The 25,223-nt window shown below is 44.0% G+C and overlaps 1 long non-coding RNA gene across 1 annotated transcript in view; it reads right to left on the bottom strand.

Annotated features, from left to right (window-relative positions):
* The window catches only part of LOC138571760 (uncharacterized), a 248,895-nt gene that overhangs the window by 151,038 nt on the left and 72,634 nt on the right, over window positions 1–25,223 (bottom strand). The gene's annotated exons all lie outside the window — the stretch shown is intronic.

The raw sequence follows: 25,223 nt of genomic DNA, 5'->3' as shown, positions 1-25,223 counted from the left end.
CCACCCATGGCGTCTGAGTGTCTGGGGTGGGCAGGAAGTGAGGGAGGTGCCCGAAACTCCCTGTACTTGGTCTCCTAGGAGACCCAAATGCAGTTTCACGTGATTGGCTGGCTTGGCTGGCTGACTGTACGGCAAGGACAGCCACCCTGCTGGGTGAGTGGCAGCTAGGCTGGAATGAATGGGAGAAAACTGTTTTAAAAGTGAGTCTCCAGGACTGGAAGGTAGAGTTGACCAATGGAACGAAAGAACCGAAGACAAGCTGGAAGAGGACGACTGCTGCAACCGCTGGACAGTTGGTTTGCACGGTGAAGCCCTAATGCACCTCTGAATCACCAGATCTCCATTCGACAGAGAAGCTCCTTCAAGGACGACTTCTTCCTTTGAGTTGGTGGGACCAATACGCTCACAAGACACCTGGATACCATTCTCAATGCTGGTTAAGTTTTAGCCAGGGAGAGGGAAACCAGTTTGTGTCTTGATGCAACGGCTACTGAACCAAAGTGACTCCATTTTGTTTGCTCCAACGATGATCCAGCGCAGTGCAGGAGTCCTCCGACGTCCTCCCTCTTGTCCCCATCACTGAGGCTCAGGAACAGCGATATCTGCAGGAACTGCCAGGAACCAATGTATTCAGCTACATCTTTTTGCTTCACTTTAAGGTACTGTGCCATCCGGTTGAGAGATCCTCCACTCCCAACTTGCAGGCCTAATCAGCTTGTGACCCAACATATCATTTGTTTTTGTCTACAAGGACTTCTTCATCTGTACCAGAACTGTGCAGTCCTATCCAAGAACACTAGACTATTGACTTTGGCCTAGCCTATTGAATTTAACTGACCCTCCTGGTACTTGAACCTTTGCATTATCTAACAAAAGTGTTTTCGAATCCATTGTACAAACCTCTGCCTTTTTATTGCTATTTTAAAGTACTGAAGTGCCATTTGGCCCTTTTTCAGGGGAGCTGAAACTGTCCCTACAACTAAGAGTTTTGTACTGTAGTATATTGGTGTTTTTAATATTGAGTTGATTTCTACTAGTGAATGTTTTCTTAATTATTGTGTAAATAAATGTTTAAGTATTTTTTACCAAGAAACCTTGAGTGTGTCTACTTGAACAATCATGATTGTGATACTTCTGTGTAACTTCCTTTACTGTTCACATTCTCTCTTGAGATAAGCCTGGCTGCTCAGTTTGTTATCAAAAGTATGTGGTACAGACTTATACCAAAGGTTGGTTTTTGCTTCACCTGTAGTCCTAATTGTGTGTGGTGTTCCCAGTGGGTACTGCATGCAATTCTGCCTAACAGCCCTCCAGTCCCAGACTCATACCTCAAACCCCACCCCTCCTTTTATTAAATTCCTCCTGCATCATAAATGTTTGTTATCCCACGTGCAACACTTTTTGCTGACAGCCCCCCCCCCACCTCGCCTCATGCCCCACGCAGAGAGGACTGGTGTGAAGATTGGTGTGAGGACTGGTGTGAGTCAATGGCTCTCATTCTAAGGTTGCCGGTCCGGTAAACTACGAGTTGTCTGACCTGGCGGGTGTATCAGCACCCTCGAGCAGATCATGTCGGATGTAATGGCACCATTCTGAATGGTGCCGGTGCATCTGACCTCCCCATTCCCATTGAGCCTGATGGGGCTCAAATGGGAATGGGAAACATTTTTTTCTGGCGCCCACAAGTGGTCAATTACTGGACACGGCAAAACTGGTTGGACCTCATCAGTAGGGTGGAGCTGTGCCTCTCTAAGAATAGTGAGCAAGGGATCCATGTCTGGATTCCCCCAGTAACTTAGTAACTTAGGACTAATGTCTGGCAGAGGGACTCCCAGGACCCCCCCTTGTTATTTTGCATATTTAAGTAAAAGGGGAATCCAGACATGGACCCCTTGCTCACTATTCTTAGAGAGGCACAGCTCCACCCTACTGATGAGGTCCAACCAGTTTTGCCGTGTCCAGTAATTGACCACTTGTGGGCGCCAGAAAAAAATGTTTCCCATTCTTAGAGAAGCACAGCTCCACCCTACTGATGAGGTCCAACAAGACCGAAACACGTGTCTGGGGTTGCTGTTGGTACACTTGTTCAGAGGAGAATTGCCTAGCATTTCAGTGCTGGACTACCCCAGGGCAGGACAAAGACTGATATGTTTGGGATACTTCTTCTCTGTGAAAGATAGTGATCTAAAGACTCTGGGTAAGTCTCTCATAACCAGGACTAATGTCTGGCAGAGGGACTGCTAGGATCCCCCTCTTGTTAATTTGCATATTTAAGTAATTTTTTGTCTCACCCTAACTTACATGGGGAATCCAGACGTGGACCCCTTGCTCACTATTCTAAGAGAGGCACGGTCCAACCAGACCAAAACACATGTCTGGGGTTGCTGTTGGTACTCTTGTTCAGATGAGAATTGCCAACATTTTCTGGCTGGACTGCCTCAGGGCAGGACAAAGACTGATATGTTTGGGATATTTCTTCTCTGTGAAAGATAGTGAGCTAAAGACTCTCGTTGAGTCTCTCGTAACCGGGGCTAATGTCTGACAGAGGGACTCCCAGGACCCCCCCTTGTTAATTAGGCCTGTCCTGGATCCATGTTCACTTTGTGACAGCTGGCAATGTCAATGTGAGACTGCACAGTCAACACTGATTTGTTCTCCCTGAAGCAAATATAATACTGCATGTGCTGCAGTTAGTATCTCTTTTGCCTTAAGCATTGGCTTTAAGCAGCACTCCTTTTACCTCTAATGTCCTGTGAGGAAATCACTGTTGCTATTCAGGAGTGCAGGGATAGGTATTAGGTGAAACTTCTATTCATGCCTACACTACTACTAAACCAGCAGTAATCACAATCATAAAGGTGGAGCAGGCACAACCCGACAGGTGCACCTCCTTTGCCCTTTGTAGAAACATGGGCTGAGGGCAGGCTACAATCTCCAGTTTGGATATATGATAACACATAAGTAGTCCAAACAACAACAGTACTGAGGCATGTGGGGTGATGGACTATGGAGGCTGACAAGTTTATATCATCTTTGGATAAACACTTTTATCAAAAGTAAGAACACCTATCTCTCCCTACCTCTAGAGGTGGATTTCCCTACCTCAACCTAATAGAACTCGGATACTTGTCAGGATGATATTCAAAAGAAACTGATATACTGTCCTATGTCCAAACAAACTACTATATCCCTTCCACTAAGCAAGTAAACAAAAAGCCCTTTGTAAAGTTCATATACAGAAACCAGGAGAATTAGTCCCTTCTCCTTGCCTGCTTGAAAAATATCCACAAACTAATACTTGATGGTTCTAGTCACAAGTTTTGAAAAGTCTCTTTAGTTCTTCCCACTGACTTTCAAACAATGTTGTCAAGACTTTATCCACTCTCCTCTTTGTGTTCAATACTTTGCTCACAATGTCACTTTCAGACAGTTATTTATCTTCTGGTATTCCTTATACGTTTTAAAGCTCCCACTGTGATGAGGGAGCTCACTCCTGAGGCGCTTTTCTAGCTTATGGTTTTGTAAGTTCATACTGCCGCGAGGAAAACCATTCTCAATGAAATCTTCATTCTTGGATACCTGTGTATAATTATTGTGATAAGAGAACACTCCCATATACCTCTTGAGTCTTGGTATCTTGGATATCAATATTGTGACAAGGGAGATCACTCCAGAGGACTATTTGACTCTTGGCTCTTTGGGGATCACTACTGTGAAGAGGGAGATCACTCCAGAAGAATACTTGACTCTTAGTTATCTGGGTATTACTACTCAGTTGAGGGAGATCACCCCTGAGGAATACTTGATTCTTGGTTCTCTGGGTATCATTACTGTAACAAGGGAGATCATTCCTGAGGAGTACTTGAATCTTGATTTTCTTCAACAACCCCAGAACCCAATCGGCTCTTGAACAGCTCCCGTTATCTCTATTCACTGGTTGCAGTTTTACTGGTTCTTCCGAGGGTCGTACCTCGAGGTTCCAGCCATATGCGTCCTCTGCAGGCGCCTTTACAGATTTTTCCTCCTCAGTGTGGCTCAGCAGAGCTTGTGCAGCAGTCTCTTCATCATTAATTAACCCGACGGTGCATCTCATAGAGATCACAACACCAACAATGTCCTTACATCTCCGGTCGCACTTCGAGTCTTGCAACGTCTTTCAGTGTCCTCTGATTTAGACATTCAGCTCTTCCTGCTTCCTCCTTCTTTCAGTCCTTCTTTAATGTTTACTTTGTATGACTGGCACTATCTCAGCACAGCATCAACGTTCACTGTTAAGGTCTTTGAGGTGATCTTTGTGTCTTTCAGTGGCCATCTTGTCCCAGTTGTTAGATTATTAATTTCACTAGTAGTGTGGATGTTTCCTTGGTTCACCTCAGTATTTTTAAAGAAAGTGCAAACCTCACAATAACACAAATTATTAGTTTCTAATTGTGAAAGGGAAGGAGTCAACAAGGATGCAGCATCTTGGGGCAAGGTTTAGGGATGTCTATCCTTGGTCGGCAGTCCCTATCCTCATGAGTGGTGTATCTCCCTATGAGATCCTCTGGATTTTTACCACCACTATTGGAATTATTGGCTAGTGGCCTCATCTCTCAAGCCTCAAACACTTTGGAAGGTTGCTCAAGAATATATTCTACAAATATATACACATATTCCAAGAATCTACTGCTTCAGATGGAGAGAACTTAGGTTTTATTACAAGGCTGTGTAAGTGAGCAAAAGTCGTAGGCCGCACACACAGCTCTGTCTTTTTAACCGATTGGACAACAAACTGAAACTCACAATGGAAATATTGTTTGCTTGATGAACAGAGACATCGAGGCCTATAAACAAAAAATTGTATCAGTGAGTCTGTTTATGAAGTGCTTACAAATTTTACCCAGTGTTCATTTGGCACACTCAGAAGCCTTATAAATTGCCAGTGTACAATACCCTGTTGATTAAGTGACCGTTCAACATTCCAGGAGGTAGCCATGTGAACAGCATTTATAACCTGTTTATGGGACGTTTACTAGGGGTAACAGGATCATGGACGATGTGGCTTTCTCATGGTCCTACACGCTAATCCTTTTATCTTCAAGCACATAAATGTATTATGCATGGCCTTATATCATGTTGGAACAATAATACCTGGGAAAGCATAGATACACAATTTTGAAACCACAACAGTGTAATGGAGTATATGAATTTAGTGATTTTGACTGGAAAGAATCTCAAAGACGACTGTATAGCTGTCAATCATGAATAATTTCTAAATGGAAAAACCATTTTGCCATAGTTTTAATTCCTGAAATAGCATGCAGAGATCAATATTACTTGGTCAACAATGGTCTTGTATGGATACACGTCCATTTTCAGCAACCCTTACCTTCCAATACTATCACGGTGATATATTTTGTGGATTCTAACATTATTGAAGTAAATCATGAACATCAGGTGCTGTTTGGTTAAATGTAAGAGGAATGTGAGAAACCAAAGTGTGTCTCACCTACCAGTCCCCGGGGATATCTCTCTCAGGTAGCCAGGGCATGGCCATCACCTTTGGATCCAGACCCTGGAGGTGGATGAGTGTGGGCCCCTGGGTGAGGGGTCTTTGGGCAGTGGCGGTGAGGCAACTGATGGTGAGACACAGTATTCCCCCCTTTCGCGTACCCATGACCCATCCTATTTCATAGGATTCTCATTTGTCCCAACTCCCCCCTCCCAACTCCTCCCTCCCTTCCTACACAAACACTGGGCCAAGAGAGGGTGACTGATAGTAAAAAAGGCTAGCCCTTATTGATTGCATCAGACATGTCCCACTAATCGGATCAGACAAAGTCAGGCACTTGACTTTAAGTGCATACATCTGATACCAATTAGCTCTCCTCACACGGTTATAAGAGGTTATAAGAGGTGGAACAAAGAGACACACTCTGAGCAAGGTCGAACATGAGCTTGAGCCGAACTTCCGGTGCAAAGGTGGACCTACTGGAGCAGAGCAACGGACCGAGGGACAAGAACAAAGGGTAGAGAACCCCAGGAGTTCCCTGCAGAAGGTTGTCACCACCGACAGGCCGCACAAGATACCTGGAAAAGGCCAAAGGCCAAATGCCAAATGCCAAACAAGAAGGACACCAACGACCAACCCGGGTGAACGGCAGAGATGATTCATGAAAAACTGCAAAGACAAGAAAGACACGCACACAGCTGGTGAGTTGGCAAGCGACATGAAAGATTGGTGTGTGTTAAGGAAAGATTGAAGTGGCAACAATATATCATACAAATTGAAGACTGCATGCATGTTGGGTCAGATGCGAAGAAAGGCAGACCTGTGAATGAACTTTGAAGTACTGATAGCTGTGAAACCAGTGATACTGAGTAACAGAGTGGTATGGCGAAAGGGAGAAGCCCACTCGAAGGTCTCAGTGAAAGGTGAAATGCTTTTAGCGATAAAGTGAATGAACTGTAAAAGCAAAGTGATCAAAATTAAGCCTGAGGGAAGGGGAGAGTAAAAGGTGAAGGTTGAACTTCGGTGCTTATGACATCAAACTACCCAAACCAAGAGACACTGGGGCAAAGAAGGCAAGAGTGTGATTTAAAATGGAAGTCAAAGTGGACAAGCAGAGGTCTATAGTAAAAAGTCACGCACATTCGAAAGTCTTCGACATCAAGGGAAAGGTCCAAGACCGGCTGAGGGAGACCAGAATTGTGATAAACTAGGTGAAGGGAACCCCTAAAGGATGTGAGTAAAGATTGGGGAAGGGAACCCCTGCAAATGTTATGCTTTGAGTGGTCTGAACCCGGCAGAGGGGGACCAACGTGAACTTTTGCTGTGAGAGGTTTGAGCCCGACAATGGGGGACTGGCGTGAACTTTTTGTTGAACTGTGTTTTAAAAACTGGAGAGAGAGTCTTTAACATGGAAGGCCAGGTGTGCCTAGATCTGCCTACGTGTTATGAAACAGAGCCAGTGTGAGTCATCCTGCCTACGGGGATCACTTTAATGTGTGCTCTCTAACATGGGGAGGAGAGCTGACTCAGACACCTTTACTCTTTATATTTAAACACTGACTTTTCTTTGCATACATATTCTCCTTTACACACTTTTTGTGCCACTAATAGGGCAGGCATTAGGTTTTGTTAGTACACGCCATTTTGATTTGATGGACTCAACTAGAAATGATGTATTTATTATTTGATGGTTGACGCTACTCCCGTCCTAGCTATAGCACAAAATAGGAGTTTCTCCAACCCCATTGAAAACTTCAATAAAGGTTTTATAAATTGTACCTTTTGCGTTAGTGTCATACTTGTGATACCATGCCTCCCTTACATGATGGACAGGCTGAAAATAACACACTTCTTACAAAATGACAGAAATGTCAGAAATCATATAGTAGGTGATTTTTCCTCTTACAAAATACCACATAGGCATATAGGACCTACACCCAAAGTGCATGTCATCAACACTGATCCTCATACAATTTTCGGTGATTACTGGATAGGAGTTTTTGAGGATGGCACCACTTATCTTTTTTTGTATTTATGGACTGCCCCCAGTAGAATCCGCTCCAACAATAACATGTCATGCAGTGCAGCAGGAAAAAAGATACCTCACCTTAAATAGTAATCTAAATTGATGTAACACTTTTTGATTTTTTGATAAATCACAGAATTTACATAAACTTACAGAATGTGGGTGCCTCGGGGTTGTTATTATTCATGGTTGATGTAAGAGTTTATGACATCTATATAATATAGAAAATACATATATCAGAAGAGTGAACCATACAACACATTAAGATAAGGAGAGAAGAGAGAGAGAGAGGGAGAAAGTGTGTGGTTCTAGTGATGAAAGTGTGAGGAAGGTTAGGGAAGAAGGAGGGAGGAGTTGACAGTGTCACATGTTATTGAGGAAAGAGAGAAGACTAGAGATGGAGGAGAGAACATAATAAGGAGAGGACAAAGGGTATGGTATTGGTGAGGAAAGAGTGAGGGAATTAGGACAGCAGGCGAGACAAGTAGGGAGAATACATTGGTGGTGGTGTTAGTGATGAATGAGGCAAGAACAGAGATTGAGGCAAAAAGATAGAGCAGGATATGATAATGGGTATTGTATTGGTGAGGAAAGAGGGATTTAGGCAAGAGAGAAGAACGAAAAGGAGAGAGGATATCGTAAAGAAAGCCAACTGCAATGCTTTTTGGTCCTGCATAAAAAAAGAAAACTTAACTAGAAATGTTAGGACTACAAGGTATTGATGAAACGCACCTCATTAGGACACTGCATTGGATTCATGTTGCAGGATTGTTGACATGGATTTCTAGTACAAAGAACTAACTTTACTGGATTGTCTTCTTAGACACTTCTGCAATGGCACAAAATGGAGGCCAACCAATCATGACAATACACTGTTCCTTATTAGAGGAGCCACAGCCATCCTCAGCGTCCCTCTTATTGAATAAGCTTGATAAACAGAGGTTAGTTCAGAACAGTGTCCGACACCCATGAACACACAAGTAGGGGGTGAGCAAAATCTTTGCCCGCAAACTGAATAGTGTGGAATCCGCACTGGATTCCACCTCCTCCTGATCTGAGAAATCAGCATTACTTTCCCGCCACCACTGACATTTATCCTGTTTTTTGTGGTTTCACACAGTGCATGGAATTTTGTTCCCATGTTAGTTTGGTGTTGTGCTATGACAAACTTCTCCCTGGTCTTTTTTTCTGATCCGTACTATGTTCGTGCCACGAGAAACTTTTAGCAGCTTTTTTTTCGATCCGTACTAGCTTCGAGCAGCACACAAGTATCTTCGGGTGGGTCTTTTTTTTTCGATCAGTGGTAGTTTCATGCAGTGGCACGATAAACTTTGTCTGCTTTTCCATGACCCATGGTAGTTTCGCAATGCAGCTGCAGAAATTTCACACAGCTTTTTCGTTTGATTCGTGGTAGCTTCACACAGCGGAACGAGAAGCTTCGCCCAGTATTTTTGAACTGTGCTAGGTTTGCGCAGCAGCAGAAGAAACTAAGGGCAGCTTTTTTTGTTTGTTTCATGATAGGTTCACAAAGCAGCATTATAAACTTCATGCCACTCTTTTCTATTTGTGCTAGGTTTGTGCAGCAGTACAAGGAACTTCATGTGCTTTTCCATGATCTTTGTTAGTTTTGTGCAATGGCACGAGAAACTTTGTGCAGTTTTTTAGTTCGATTCATCGCAGGTTCACAGGCGTGCTAGGTTCGTGCAGCGGCATGAGAAACATTACACCGTATTTTCAAACCGTGTTAGTTTCACTCGGCGACATGAGAAAGCATGAACAGCTTTTTTGTTTAATTTGTTATAGGTCCGCACAGGGGCACTGGAAACCTTGTGCTGCTCTTTTCAATTCATGCTAGGTTTGTGCAGCAGCACGAGAAACTTTGCATGGCTCGTTTCAGGTCATGAGACATCAGATGAAACTTTCTCTGCTCTTTTTGCTATGCAGGGGTGGCAAAACAGATTGCTTATGCTGTTGGCAGGACAGAATTTCACAATTTTGCCCTGCCCTATTCACAGGAAGGAAAAACATATGTATTTGAACGTTGCTTGCTCAAAACCAGCAAGCCAAATATTCCACCATCCATCAGCAGCATCGGGATGATTGGATTAGCTTGGTTACACAATGGAATAAAACGGACTTAGAATTAGTAAAGCTAATTTGTAAAGTATTTTATGGTTGTCTCACAGGGCCACCTTGTGGCTATTGCAAGCAATTTAAGAAAACTACCTTGAGTTTTTTAAAGCTGCATTGTAAAATACATTTTTAGGTTGACCAACAGTGCCACCTTGTGGCTATTACAAGCAAAGGAATAAAACAGACTGAATTTGTAAAGCTACTTTGTAAAATATATGCCAAATGTGTGGGTGTTATAGACTGAATATTTTAAACCAACGATCTTATAAAATAAAAAATGAAGAAAAAAAAATACATGCAACCTGTTTGGAACCAAGAAAATACGCGGAGCCCTTCCAACACCATGTAACAATCAAACACTACTACAAATTACACATGGCATAAGCGGATACAAAAAAGATATTGCCAAGACACATATTTTAGGTACAAAGCCCAAACCTTAAAAAATGTGCATTTTATTTATTCATGTTTTTTGTAAGGCAGTACAGGATTGCCACATCACATATATGCACTGTTGCTTGTTGGGTCTTGCTCTTCATGATCATCTCCTGATGACTTCTTTACCATGAAGTAAGTGTAGAATAAAGCATGTGTATATATGTTTGGGATACTTCCCATTGGAACCCACTGGCAGGCATAGTGAAGAAAGAAGGTAATATATATTCCACTGGCTGCCTCCAGTGACTGTGGGCCTTGTCATGTGTTATATACTAGAGTTTGTCAATTTATATTTTAGAAGTGGTGCCATCCTGAATAATTCCTATCCTGTAGTCACAGGGATTTATATGAGGATCAGTGTTAATGACAAGCGCTTTTGGTGTAGTTCCTACGTGCCTCTGTGGTATTTTTAAGAGGCAAACACGCCTACATAGTGATTCTTCACATATTTATGCCTTTGTAAGAAGTATGTGATAACCAGAGAACTGCTGGGAAGAGGACATATTCTTCCCATACTCCTAAGTGCTTTAGAATAAGGAAGAGGCCATTATCAGTAATGTAAGAGACCAGGGGGGGGAGGGATTGCCCTTACTGGCACATTTTGTCGGCATATCATGCATGCAGGAATAGCAGCCATCTTAGAAATTAGCAGCCATATTGTAGCCTACAGCTTAAACGTGGTGCGGCAGACAGCACCTCAGGCCTAGGCCGTGAACATGAGCTCAGGAAATTTTGATCCTCTGGTTGCTGCTAACTTTCAACCAATATCACTTCTTCCTTTTTTTATGAAGCTGCTGGAGTCCCTGGTTGCTTCCCTGCTTCGACGGTTTTTTGAAGATACTTCTCTGTTTGATGCCTTTTAGTCAGGGTTAAGACCTGGTCGAGGTACCAAAAGGGTTCTGGTCTATGTGCTGGATGATCTAATGCTGATTTTGGATAAGGGTGGAGTGGCGGCACTGATCCTACTGGATCTTTCTGCTGCATTTGATGCTGTTGACCACTCCATCCTGATCAAGCGCCTCTGCTGCTGGGATTGCTGGTCCTGTTCTTTCATGGTTTCATTAATTTCTTTCTGATCATTTGGAGTCGCTATCTCTGCAGCCTTTTCTCTTTGCTGTTTCTGATTTGCTGTGTGGGGTTCCTCGGTGCTCTGCTTTTTCACCTACCCTGTTCAAAATTTACATCCAACGTCTTGTTGCTCTTTTCCGCTCCCATGGCTTCAGATGATACTCTTACGCTGACGATACTCAGACTTTAGTTTGGCTGGACCTTCTCCATCCTGCAATGCCACTCAGCTGAGAGAGTGCCTGCAGGCAGTTGGGGGCTGGATGAGCAACAATTAGCTTAAATGGAATGGGGGTAAGTCTGAGGACTTGGTCGTTGGCTCTGCTTCTGTCACTTGTCTTTGGACTTCATCTTTTTGGTACTCTTCCTTTGGCACTTTTCCTGTGGCTGTGCCTGTTGTAAAGAATCTTGGTGTTAGATTATCTGCCTCTCTCTCTATGTCTTCAAAGATCCGCTCAGTTTGTCAGGCGGGTCATTTTCAGCTGAAGATTCTTAGAAAGGTATTGCAGTATATCCGTTATCATCTTCGTGCTCCGGTGATTGCAACCTTAGTCCTTAGTCAGATTGATTACTGCAACTTACGATTCCGGCGGCAACCGCAGTGGTAAAACCGCCTGGTTACTGCCGGACTCATATTACCATTCCCATTGAGTGCTATTGGGCTCAATGGGAATGGGGATCATGGAAACACCGGCAGCATCTCGTAATGCTGCTGGTGTTTCCTCGTCCGCCTGCAGGCGGGTGGTGTTAAACCCGCCAGGTCAAACCTGGCAGGAACATCACCTCCCGCCTGCAGGAGTTGTGATCGCCCGGCATGGAAACAACGGTGGCGGCGGGTTTACCCGCTCCCCCCAGGGGAGCACCGGAGACCCAAAGTGAAAGCCAAGGCAGGCAGAAACAACGCGGTTGTGTTTCTGCCTAAATCTGCTTTCCCATTTGGGGCTCTCGGGGCCCCCCTTGGGGAGCCCGAGAGCCCCAAATGGGAAATCAGCTGTAGGCAGAAACACTGCGGCATGTAAACACAACCTCGTTGTGTTTCTGCCTGCCTTGGCTTTCACTTTGGGTCTCCGGTGCTCACCGGAGACCCAAAGTGATAGCCACAGCAGGCAGAAACACAACACGGTTGTGTTTGAAAACGCTGCGGTTTTTCTTTCTGAGTTTCTCAGGCTCCTCCGAGCCGGAGGAGCCTGAGAAACTTGGAAAGAACAACCGCAGCGTTTTCAAACACAACGTTGTATTTATGTTTGCGGTCGCTTCAAAAGCGACCGCAAACATAAATACAACGTTTTTAAAGCTGCGGTTTTATTTCTAAGTTTTCCGGGCTACTCCAGCCCGGAAAACTTTGAAAAAAAAACACAGCTAGTGCTTATTTTTAAAAAACAATAAATAGCACTTACCGAGATTCAGCTTCAGCTTTCCTGCTCTGGTCTCCGGTCCCCGTCCTCCGCGTACAGCACCAATAAAGGAAAAGCCACCCAGCGGTAGCTTTTGTTTACTACAGCTGGCTGGCTTTTCCTTCATTAGTGCCGCAAAAGCAAAAGCCAGCACAGGCGGGTATCCATTTCACAAAATGGATGCGCCCATGTGCTTGCTTTTGCGAATTTTGAGCTTGAATAGCTCAAAATTTTACATAGGAAGTTTAAAAAAAAAAGTGCTAGTATTTTTTTTTTATGTTGCCTATCTATTTTTTAAATAACATTTTTTGCTGGAATATCCCTTTAAAAAGATTCCTGAGATTCAGACCTATTCTAGGAATAAACCACTACTTCCTTCTTCAAGTGCCTATAATTGGGACCAAGCCTGATTTGCATATGGCCGTTCCCCTTTTGTAATGGCATAGCAGGCAAAGAGCGATGGTCTGGATGGTTGTCCAGAGCAATGCCAGGGGTTAAGATTAATTCTAAACCTTCCATCTATAACCTCTTTTGTTTTGCTGTAGAATGAGTGTAGACGCTCTACAGAGTACTTCTGAAAAGAGATAATTGGGCTTTGAGGGTAAGTCTAAGGCACAGCTTATAGCTGCCTGTGTGGATTACCAGACTGATTGTAATACTCTTGATGAAGTGGGAGAAGATTCTTATGGGGACTTTGCCCCAGGGTTATTACAGATTCTACTGCTGGGATGGCCACCTCTCCTGCCACTTCTATTCCCAAACCCAGCATTGCTCTTCAGGGGGATGCCCTGAAGCTTGAACTTGTAAAATTGGATCTATTAAGAGAAAAGTTAGCCTTTCATTACAACAAGTTGGAAACAGAAGCTGAGTCGGAAAAGGAGGAATTGGCACAGGAAGTAGTGCTCAAAGACAGAGACACAGAACATCACAGACTGCAACTGGAGATAGCTAAGATGGATACTTCAGCTAGACCAGTTGATAGTGTCAGGTCTTCTGCTACCAAGTTTAAGAAGGATTGTGGAGAGTTCTGATTTTCTCCAATGTATAGAGGCATTTTAGATGGTTTGTGATATCCATGATGCTGACCATAAGGATTGGGCTGAGTGTTTATTAAGTAGAGTACCTCAGACTGGTTATGACTGTATTCTGAAGCTGAGTGTGGAAGAAAGAGGCGAATATCAGTGTGTGACAGTTGCTTTGGTAAGACACCAACCCAGTACCTTAAGAGGTTCAGGGAACATAAGAGCAGAGAGAATGTGTCTGGGTTGACTTGGTGAGGCATCCCCATATGATGTTGATTGATATATATGAGGTCCTTTGTTGAGTTATCTTACCTCTGAATTTTTTTGCATTTTTCTGAAGCTTGTTAACTAGACCTGTGTCAGTACATTGCTGACCAGAACATTTTAGATCTGTTTAAGTGGACAAGGCTGGCTAACAAGTGGGTTTCCCATTGGGAGTCCCCAAAGGATCCCAGTGGAAAGGACAAAGAAAAGGGATCGCTCAGAAACCTGAGGAGCCCAAAAAGCATCCACAGTCAAAAATACCAAAATGTCCCTCTCCTAAATTCCACAAATGTAGTGGGGATAAGTCTAGTGGGGGTGGGAGTACTGTTAGTAGTCCCCCTGCTGCAAAGCAAACTCCCAGTGATTCTAATTCAGTTCCTCACACACCTGCCACTTGTTGGAGATGTGGGGCCAAGGATCTCAGGAAGGGTGACTCCAGTTCTAAGGGTAAGGCACTTGGAGTCAAGGCTGTCAGCCGGACCTATCCTTACCCTATGCCTGAGGTGGAGGCCACTGTCCTCCCCCGGTCCCCAGGAATCACATTTGGTGTTGCTGCAGAGATTTCCTTAGTTTCCCTTGGGACCAGGGATCAGTACTCCGTACTCAGAACTACTGAATACTATCCCACTGAATATCTAGAGATTTTTGAGAAATGTCTTCATTAATGGCCAGCCGTCAGCTAGTTAAGAGACACTGTGTCTAGCATGACAGTGGTGGACAGGATCCTGCTCAGGGCAGAGGACTATGTAGGTGCTCTTCTAGGAACCACCAGGTTAGCTGGTCAGCCTGCCAAACGTCCCCCTCTACCATTAGTCACCATCCAGATTGATGACAAGACAGCCAAACTACCTGTAATTGTACAAGACAATGGAGGTCATTAAAGGTTTGCTGGTATCCCGACGATAATTATGGTAATTCCACAGGACTCCAATATGGGGATTGCAGGTATTACCGTCACTGCTATTTCCAGTGCCAGTAATACCATAATTTCTTTGCCAGTGGGGGCTGATTTGCCCTCAGCTCTTGACTGAAGGTAAACCAGTTAACCCCCACCAGAAAATGTGTACTTTGACAGTCCGGAAAAGTGGCGGTATATGGGAATATCAGCACTTTATTTCCAGATGGGCAGGGTCATAATGAGGCCCAATGTGCCTGCCCAGATGCTTTTGGTAAATGCCCTAGCAGAGTTGGGGTTGTTTTCTGATGGGCCACCCCTGGCTGCTTCAGGCCAAACAGGGTCTTACTGATAGTCAGTGAGATCCAAGGCAAGAAGCAGGAACAAGAAGGACACCTCTGTCAAAGGGGCCTCTTATCTACTGGCTGCTTCAGCAGTGCCCACTGTGGACCAAGCTCCTGAGGGACTGAACCCAGTGTTAACCCTAGACTCAACTCCTGAAGGGAAAGAGCCCAAGGACCCTCCTCAGGTAGAGGTATTCAACCCAGAGGATCACTCTAACCTTCAATGCCTGCAAGCTGAAGGGAGACCCTCTAGCAGGAATCTTTCTAAGGGTCAAAGAGAGTGCCACTCTCATGGGGGTATGAAAAGACAGGCCCAGGCACAAGGTGAAGTGCTGAGGGCTTTAAAGATTTATTGGGATGTTAAGCTCCTTCATTTTATACCCACCGAGCCAGTACCTGGCACAATTAAAAAGTTGGTTGTTCCCCAGGTTCACAGACCCTTCTTTTTGCATTTGGCCATGAGGTGCCCCTGGCCGGTAATGTTGCCACTAAGAATACCAAGCATAGGCTCTAAAGCCACTTCTACTGAGGATGGGAGTAGAAGTGGAAGCCCATTGTAGCACTTGCCCCACTTGTCTGTTGTCTACAGGATTGGAGGGCAGTGTCATTGCCCCACTGCAGCCTTTGCCAGTGGTTGTCACACCCTGTGAGAGGGTAGGCATCATTGTTGATGGTCCCTTAGACTCTCCTACATCAGGTGGACAGAGTTTAATCCTGGTAGTTGCTGATCCACCCACCAGGTTCCCTGAGGCTATTCACTTCAGACAAAAACTGCCAAGTTGGTTGCCAGGGCTCTCCTGGGAAATTTTACCAGACTGGATTTCCCTAAAGAGGAAGTCTCTGACAGGGGATGCAACTCCATGTCTAGTTTCATGCAAGCAATGTTAAAGGAGTATGGTGTAACTTGCTAGTTCTCTACATCCTACCACCCCCAGACCAATTGTCTGATTGAGAGATTTAACAAAATTCTCAAAGGCATACATTGTTAGTGCTTTGGAAGAGCCTCTGGGAAGGAAATATGGCCCATCTATTACCAGGCCTTCTGTTTGCCTATAGAGTGGTACCATAGGAGGTTGTTTAGTTCTTCTTGTGACATCCAATGAGGGGTCCCATTGCCTTAGTTAGAGAAGGCTTGAAAGCCACCCCTGCATGTCCTGCCAAGCAAGTGGAGGGCAATGTGTTAGGCCTCAGAAGGAGGATGGCACATATGATGGGCCAGGCATTAGAACATGTCAAGGCTACCCAAGAACTGAACAAGTACTGGCATGACCTTCAAGCCTCACAGGTGGACTGGGCACCAGTAGAACCTTGTTATTGGGCACACCAAGCCTTGAGCTTTGGCAGACAGGTGGACTAGACCCCTCAGAATAATCTCCAAGATGGGCAAACTCAACTATCTGGTTGTCATGGGTACCCCTGGGGTAGCCCATCAGGTCTTCCATTTTAACGGGCACAAGCCATAGCACAGAAGAGAGGAAGTCTCATGCCTTCTGCTAACTTCAGGGCAACAACCGGTGAGTCAGCCTAGAAATGGGGACACTGGGCACGGCAGACAGACTCTCAAACCTGTGAGGGAATTTGTTTTGAGTACCGATGTGATTGAAAGCAAGTACTTGGTTTTAGGGGGAATTCTCCAAAATGGCGAATTTCCCTTACCTACTGAGTCCCTCAGCAGCTTTGCTGGATTTCTTGGATTTATCTTTTTACCTAGTAAGAGTGTGAGCCTTTTTTCCCACTCTTACATGTGTTTTGTTGTGTGTGTTTTACATGTTAGTGTTCATAGACTGTGGAGCTTCCCCTTCTCTATAGGCATCATCTTTTTACTGTGTGTCACACAGCACCTTCAGTGCAGTGACACAGGGTTGTCTTTTTCAGTCTTCCCAACTCCGACTCCATTTTCTGGGAATGACTACTGTCTCCCAGAACATGTAAAGTTGTCATTGATTTTATTAGTCTTTTTTTACTCATAGAACTAGTACAAACTATCTTACATAGAGTTCTGGAAAGGGTTAATAGGTATCCCTTTTTGTCTGTTTCTCATGGAACATCGATTTGTTCCCTTTTCATTAAGATTTGGCTGGTGGCAGTGGTAACCACTCTATTTTTCCTACCACGGTTATCTTAAATAATCCTGGTATTGTTTTAGGCTATCTTAGTAGCCTCGAACTTAAACCCGCTGGACCATATTTACTTTTATAAGGTTCCGGCTGGGTTTATTCACCATTTCTTTTTGTAAAAGTTGTGCTTGTGTTTTTCTCTGCACGCCAAACCAGTTTTGATTCCTTGGTTCGCCGTCCTTTGGCGGGCTTCTACACAGAAGCCCTCCTTAGGCGCCTGAATATCTGAGGGAGACAGGATGTGATATGATTGCCTGTGGTGACTGTCCTGGCGGGACAGCCACCCTGCTGTGTGATTGACAGCCAGGCTGTGTGAATGGGGGAAAACTGCATAAAACGCAGGTCTCTGGGACTGAGAAGGCAGAGTTGCCACTTATCGAGAGAACCGAAGAGAAGCTGACAGAAGACGACTCATAACACGACTGAACCTCCCGGTGAAGCCCTGCTGCGGGTCCGAATCTCCAAACTTTGATGACAGGGAAGATCTGCAAGGAATCTTCTCCACTTGAGCTGGTGGGAACAACCGGTTCGCCAAACAGCAAGCCAGGCCTCCCTCCGATTTTGCTGTGCACAGCTACAGTGCATAGCCAGGAGGCTTGGACCGTGCTTGGGTTTTAAGGAGCGCACCTTTTATTCATCGCTTTGCTCTGCTGCTGGTTTCTTTCCTAGGCAGTGCAGGACCCTCCGGTTTCCTCCTTCTTGTCAGTCCGACAATCGTTTCAGGAACGGTGAGCCTGCAGGACCTGTTAGGAACGTCTGCCGCAACTACAGCATTCTGCTGCTCTGAAGGTACTGTGCTAACACGGTTGTTCGTTTCATCCAGCCGCGGTGAAAGTGTGTGAAATATTTTGCCAATCCGTGTGCTTCTTTATTCTTTAAAGTAACTTTTCGTCTGACCAACTTTGTTCTGAACTCTTGGCAAACACTTAACCGCGCACTACCCTGAAATGTGTGATCCTCTGCAAAGACTTTGGTCCATTGACTTTGGGCCAGCCCCCTCAAATTTGATTTCCTCACTGTAGTTCCTTTTTCTAGATTGCCCTGCTTACTTACTTGTCGGTGCTGCTCAATTTCTGCCTAACTTTGTCTTTCCCTCCCTTTTAAATTATTGGAGTGCCATTTTGCTCACACTTCATTTTCAGCCTAACTTGTCCAGAATCTATTGGGTGTGATGTGGTGCAGTAAGATTGTGATCTTTCAGCTGCTTGATAACAGTGAAATGATTAATAACTGATGTGTATATAAATGTATATTCTTTTACTCAAAAACCTTGAATCAGTGTTTGTTTGAATCATAGTAATTGATGTCATTTGTGTAACTATTGATACTGTTCACTTTACTCTTGAGATAAGTCTGGCTGCTCAGCCATCGCTACCACATTACTGTGTAGTACAGGCTTGTACCAAAGGTCAATTTGTACTGTCACTTGTAATCCTAATTGTGTGTGGTGTTCCCAAAGGGTACTGCATATAATTCTTCCTAACACTTGACACTGGGAAATCAGATGCTGGTAACATTTTACGAGTCTGGCGGCCGATGACCTAATGTCATTCCAGCCCGAGATTTATGTGCATGGATCCACCTTTCCAAAAACTGATGTGCAATCATGCAGCAAGGGAAAGATATGCGCTTTCACCTGGTACACAATTTATTATTTGGATGGAAATAACATCCAATGTTGAGTTCCTTAATTTCGCATTGGACTTTTAATCTCTATAAAGGTTTTCCTAGTTGCATGTGCTGCTGTGCTGAAGTCTAGGTATATATGAATCATTGTATTTTTAACAGTATTTCCCCAACATCCATAGCCATCTAAGTATAGGATCACAGCCACTGTAATTAAATATTCTGGCAATGATCGGCCTCTTGGTCCCAAAAACTGGTGCCCCATCTCAATCAGTAAGGGCAGAAATAATACCGGCTTTCCAAGGATGTCAGGGAAGATTTTCTCCATAAACATCTCCATTGGACCTCTCACAGCTGTCTTTACAAACCCCTGAATGAGAATATTGTTTATGTTAGGCTGTAACTGCAAGTCTTTATTTCAGGACTGAACAACGGCAATAGCATTTTTCAATGTTTGCCAAACCAGTACTCTGTTCTACTTCTGCAACTCTGCTGTGGATTTGTAAATGTGTATGCTAACTGGCCCCAAATGTGACCGATAGTGTGTCTAGTTTTGGATCCATCACAGTTATTGTGCCCATCAGTACATGCAACATGGTCTTCAACTCTGCATCTCGCTCTATAGGGTCCGAGGATACCAGTATGCATGAGGGGAAACATGCTATGGTCCAATATCACCTGCAAGGATTGAAACAATTATCAAAACATGATTAGATCTCAGCCTTTACAAATAATCCTGAATGTGTACAACTGCAAGGCCAGTGCTATGGCCATGTATGGGGCCACCTTGTTGGAGTTTTGGATGCAAATTGCTACACCAAAAACTCCTAGGTTTGCCATGCTCTGCATCTAACTATTGTGTTCACTTGGAACAGGGATTAAACTTCATCGAAAATTCGGTGAAGCTACTGCCCACTCAACACTGGCTCAGAGTGTGGTAGGCATCAAGGGAGGACTTAAGCAGAGTATTACAAAGGCTTTAATTACCAACGTAGTGCAAATGGAATAGCATGGCTCCAGAATGTAAAATCCCAGCTAGAAAAAAATAATGCAGGAACTAATTTTGCAGCTCCTCCCACCCCCATCCTGGAACCCAACGTTTCACACAATGGAGCAGACTGCTGGTAGCACATATATCTCTAATTGCAAACATGTAGTTTTATCTACTGGCCTTATGCAAAATTACTTTCTGTGGTCCAATCACGGTCATGAAAAAAATGCCATTACAAGGGCAAGATTTAACTGCCTTCTAAGAGCGGTCATGGCGAACTTTTCCAAGGAACCAGAAGACACAATCTTACTTTGCTGTGCACTGGCAGGGGATCTAATGCATTTTGTATTTTTATGGCCTGCTTACAAAGATATCAGAGCAGGGACGCTGAAGCCAATACTGAGGGAAATGATTTTCACGCAATGCCGTCCGGCACTAGTATACCGGCTTTGGGTAGACACACCATCAGTGAGTTCGTCCCTTTTATCATAACTGTCAGAAAACGTTTATTGTTGTCCTAACCCGTAATTTACTAGGTGTCATTGGAGGCTATTGCACACCCATGTTTTTTTTTATTTTTTTATTTTTTTTATTTTATTTGGAGTGGGATAACTAGTTAATGTGACTATTTCATGATTGAAAAGAAAGTCTAATGGGTTTCTCTTTTTATGATCGATATAAACTTTTTTTGTTTGGATTGATTGCGCCTTTATCCTAATCTGTTTATGTAAGATGTACGATCTAGCACTTGATGATTTTATACGTGATTAATGTAGTACCATATTGTGCTACCTTGTGTTTAACGGGAAGTATATAATTTCACTCTTGGAGTGAGACAGAACTCTGTCACCCAAAACTTGTCAATTAAAGTCCAATTATGTTTATCAACGTACCTGTCAAGTTGACATTTTAATGGTTTTATAATGCATGTTATTTTATGTCTTGGGTGTATATATACGTGACATCGCTTTTATGAATGACTAGCAAACACTACTCATAACCCGTACTGGTACTGTAGACAGACATGATGACACTCATCAATTGTTGAAAATTAATGATCCTGTAGGTCGCTGCTCTGAGTCGCTTATCGCTTGATGTGCTTTGCACTCTGCAGCAAATTGCACTGAGAATGGGAGCGTGTTGGCTGGCGTGTATTCCAGAGCAGACATGGAGAGGAGACGAGAGTAGGTGTGCTGCAGCACACTGGGACCTTCAGTGCATTCTCCCCAATTGTTGCCTCACCTTGGCGCGGTGTGGTGCTTTGCAGGGCAACTATCTTAGAAACAGAAGTTCCTAAGGGCTTGAAATATGTCTTTCAGAGAGTTTTGTTCCTAGCATCGAGACACTTAAAATTAGCCTTGTCTGGTCCTTCTATGACCACATTGATGTTTCGCCAATTCCAGGCAGCCATATCATGTGCGAAACCGCTGAAATCCAGGTAAAGGGGTGGGGTGTCCAAATGTCATGTAGATAGACACCATGTAACCATTTTACTGTGCATTCAAAGCCCAGAACGTTCGCCCCGTTCTTTCACTGATGGTGGTTACCATGGCGACGAGCAAAGCCATTCTCTGTTCGCAACCAGAGGCGTATGACGCGCACGTCAATGAGTCACATGGTTTCCTGTCGCTCTAACGCGTGTCATTCAAAAAATAAAGTCTGCCTTGAGAAACACTGCAATGCTTCTGATCAGCGCCTTTTGGATTATTGTGTTGCTTGTCTGTTTCTTGTTCCTAGGTCCCTGACCCGGCTTTCGTTACATGGACTCTGGTTTCTCTACTCCTTTGGTACTGCTACTTGCCTGTTCATGATGACTCTGCTTCTTCACGCGGATTGCATTTGCCTAACGTTTTGAGTACATTTTTGCACGCAGGTTGCTGATCTCGGACCACTCAAGTTATCCTTGCCTTACGTCTAGTCATTGTTCTTGCCTATCTGTTACCTACACCGATTTGTCACCTGGACTGTTTCCTCCGTTCTGCTCTACACACCTGTTCCATTTGCAAGGACATTTTGTCATTTAGGACGTCATGGGATTCCATCTGCATTTCCCTTTGGATTGTGAACTCTAGTGTTTGCAGCACTTGGACTTGAGACGCTTCCTGACTTGCTGACTTTTAGGTGTCCTCATGCCATCGGGACAGGTGGTACCTTGTGGATTGATTTCCTGCATTGTTGGACCTGGCTGAATTCAAGACTATCCATTGAATCATACCCCGTTAAGACCTGATTTCTTGATACTTACCCTGTACAATTGTCAAACTTTACATCTCATCTTAGTTAAAGTGGGTTTCCTTTTCCATTAGATATCGTCTGGGGTATTCTAGGACCGCTGCCAGCTGCCTCTCATTACCCATTTTTTTCACCTCTGCTATCATCTCGTTGAGGTGGGTCTGGTTCTAGAAGTTTCGTTTAAAGTCTAGTTACTTGTTTGTGAGCACTAACGCATTGTTCTTGCCTTACAGCCGGTGTGTCGCAGGTCGGTCCTATCTTCCCATTACTTGATCCCTCTGATTGTAGCATTTACTCAACAGAAGGTTACAGTTATTGGAAGAACTCTTCAGTGACGGTGCTCCAGGTCAGTAGTTAGTCTAGTACTTGACGATATAGTGGTCTTGTTTCATGACAGTATGCTGGTATAACCACTTTAGGTACATCCTATATGTGATTTTTTAAGAACGCGTCATTTGCATTAAAAGCACACTCATTTACTAACCCCACAGTGCATGTATGCACTTTAAACAATTAGGAACAGTGTACCCTATGAACAAAATGTTATGTTAAATGTGATATGCATGTTACATTGTTGTCCATTGTCATGAATTGTGCTGACCATTTATTATGGAATGTTGTAAAATAAATTTGAATACTTTTTAACATAATAAATATGTGCGACTCAGTGCAGCACTTATTCCACATCCACACTTGTGTTCGAGGTGACACAAGGTCTGGACACAACAGGGAGGGGTAGTTCTATACTCATTCTTTGTTTCCTATTGATAATCCCCCACTTACGAGTAACGACAACATCATTAGACTAAATACAAGTCCAGCACAGGTGATAAAAGAGTTCATCACCTGCCCCCCGCTTGCTCAGCTTCTTCACTCGCACCTGCCACCTCTCTCTCTCTCTTTCTCTCTCTCCACATGTGATCTTCTTGTCTCTACTCTTCAGCTTCTTCCTATTCTCACTCTCTAGCTCCCTTCTGCCCTTATTGGCTTCACTCATGATCCCACTCTTCCCTACACTAAATTAGCTCTTTCTTTCTTTCTTTCCTTCTTTCTTTCTTTCTCTTTCTTTCTTTCTTTCTCTCTTTCTTTCTTCCCCCTCCTTCTCTGGCTCCAAAATTATCTTCAATCATTCTCTCACTCACATTCAAACAGCCACACGTGTACCAGCCCTTCAGTCGCATCACCTTACCTTCACTCTTTCCACATACTCCAAAAGTCTCCTCCAAGGTCCGCCCTCAACTCACCCAACTAGCTCTGTGGAAGTCCTAGGTCTGACACTGCTCTGTTCGGCTGCCAACCCAAGGTTGAAAGTGACATTTACCTCTCTCCCCCTTGACAGTGGCATTCCTATTACCATGCCACTAGTGACACGTTGTGATTCTCTGCTATCCTGTGTCAGATACTAGGGAGCAATACTAGCTAATTCTCCCCATACTGTCCTTTAACCAACATCCATTGGCTTGAGGCAGTACTTGGCCCCCTGAGTCTCAGCCCGGCTAGTATCCAGAGTCAGGCAGGGGACGTCACACATTTTACATGGGAGAAGAGTCATATATGCCCAAGACGATGGAGAGAGGTGTGGGGTGGGGAACATAGTGTTTCAGCTTATGCTTGCATGCAAAATGCTGGGCCTCATCTATAAAACGAGGGGTGACATTTAATTGCGAAGCAGATGAAAACATATATTTGCACCCATGCGGTGAGACTGCAGCCAAAATGAGAATTCCTCTGTAAGCACAAATCCCCACCTATAATGACTTGCTTAAAAGGAGAAGAATATAACACAATCAAGTAAGAGAACCGGTGGAATATTGAGTTAAAAATATGACAAAACAGCCACAGAACCCTTTAAGAGCATCAAGAGTACGAATATTCAGTGAACTGATAGACAAATATACTTAGGGGGGCTGATCATGGGCCCTCTAAAACAGATCTGCGATACACCATGTACCCTAACACATGGTTTTAAACATGTCAAGAGACAAAAGGCCTAGACTCAAAGCATGCGGCACAATTTTAGGAGTGCTGGACAAGTGGAACCAGTTGGGAGCAGCTCATAGGTTGGGGGGGGGAGGGGATTGTTTTGGGGAATGTTACTGTTACAAGTGTTTTGGGCACAGATGGAATGCCAGAGAAGGGGCGGAAGTGGGGGTTGCTAATTAATCAGAGATGCTAACGCCTTCTAGCGCCCCCTCTGCCGCAAAGTAAGAATTACAACATGAACAAAATAATTTGACTGCACGATGTATGTACCTAATCATTAAATGCAAATAAAGAGATTGTTTAAAAAAAAAAAAAGTGACAAAAGGATATAGTGCAACCTTCACATGGAGATATAATAAAGCCACTCCGCCAAGGAAAAAGGTCACTAAAAGCTAAAATGAGAATATAAGCAAGTGCTTCAATAAAGAAGGGTATCCTAAAAAAGGACACTACAATGTGGATGCCTTAAGAATGATTGTTGTTTGGCTGTATGGTATCTGATATTACATTTAAAAAAAAAGTTTATAGTTTGATTAAATGTTAAAAACACAAAGGTCTGAAGCCGAAAAGTGAGGCCACAGTTCAAAAGAATTATTTATCAGTCAATGTTAATCAGGAGGGGAGAGTTAATGTGGTTGCTGTGTAAAACGAAGAGGCGCCAACTAATTCTAACATCAAAAGAAAAAAATCATTTCAAAAAGGCAAGGAGGAGGCAGTTTTGGGAAAAGGAGGAGATACGGTCCTCAAGCAAAAAGTGGGACAACACCCCCTTTACATTGTTAAATATAAATGACTACACACTGAGGAACCTGCATGAGAGGACAGATATATGTACGGAAGTGGATATCTGTAGGACAGCATAAGGAAAAGCATATTAAATAAATAATATAGCAATAAGACCCCCTTCTGGGGGGTTCACTGTGTGGTAATGGCCTGGGCTCCAAGTTAACGCCAGGCCCCGGTGAAGTTACCACCTGGCGATGCCGCCAGAACAGAGGCTTATAGCTCAGGGTACCAATAGAAATAGATTTATAGGAATCATGGGGTCGCAGTGATGCATCGATCCTCATCCAACACAGCTACCAAGTAACTGGAAGTCAGGGTCTGATGTGGAGCCCCTCTTCCATTTCTATGGTGGCCTTGGTGGAGTCCGGTGCTGGCCGCGGCACTGCAATACCATGCCCCGGTACAGAGTAGTAAGG

This window comes from Ambystoma mexicanum, chromosome 1p (genome assembly GCF_040938575.1).
Source record: "Ambystoma mexicanum isolate Mex_15411 chromosome 1p, UKY_AmexF1_1, whole genome shotgun sequence".
NCBI lineage: Eukaryota > Metazoa > Chordata > Amphibia > Caudata > Ambystomatidae > Ambystoma > Ambystoma mexicanum.
This window is presented reverse-complemented; position numbering and strand designations above follow the sequence as displayed.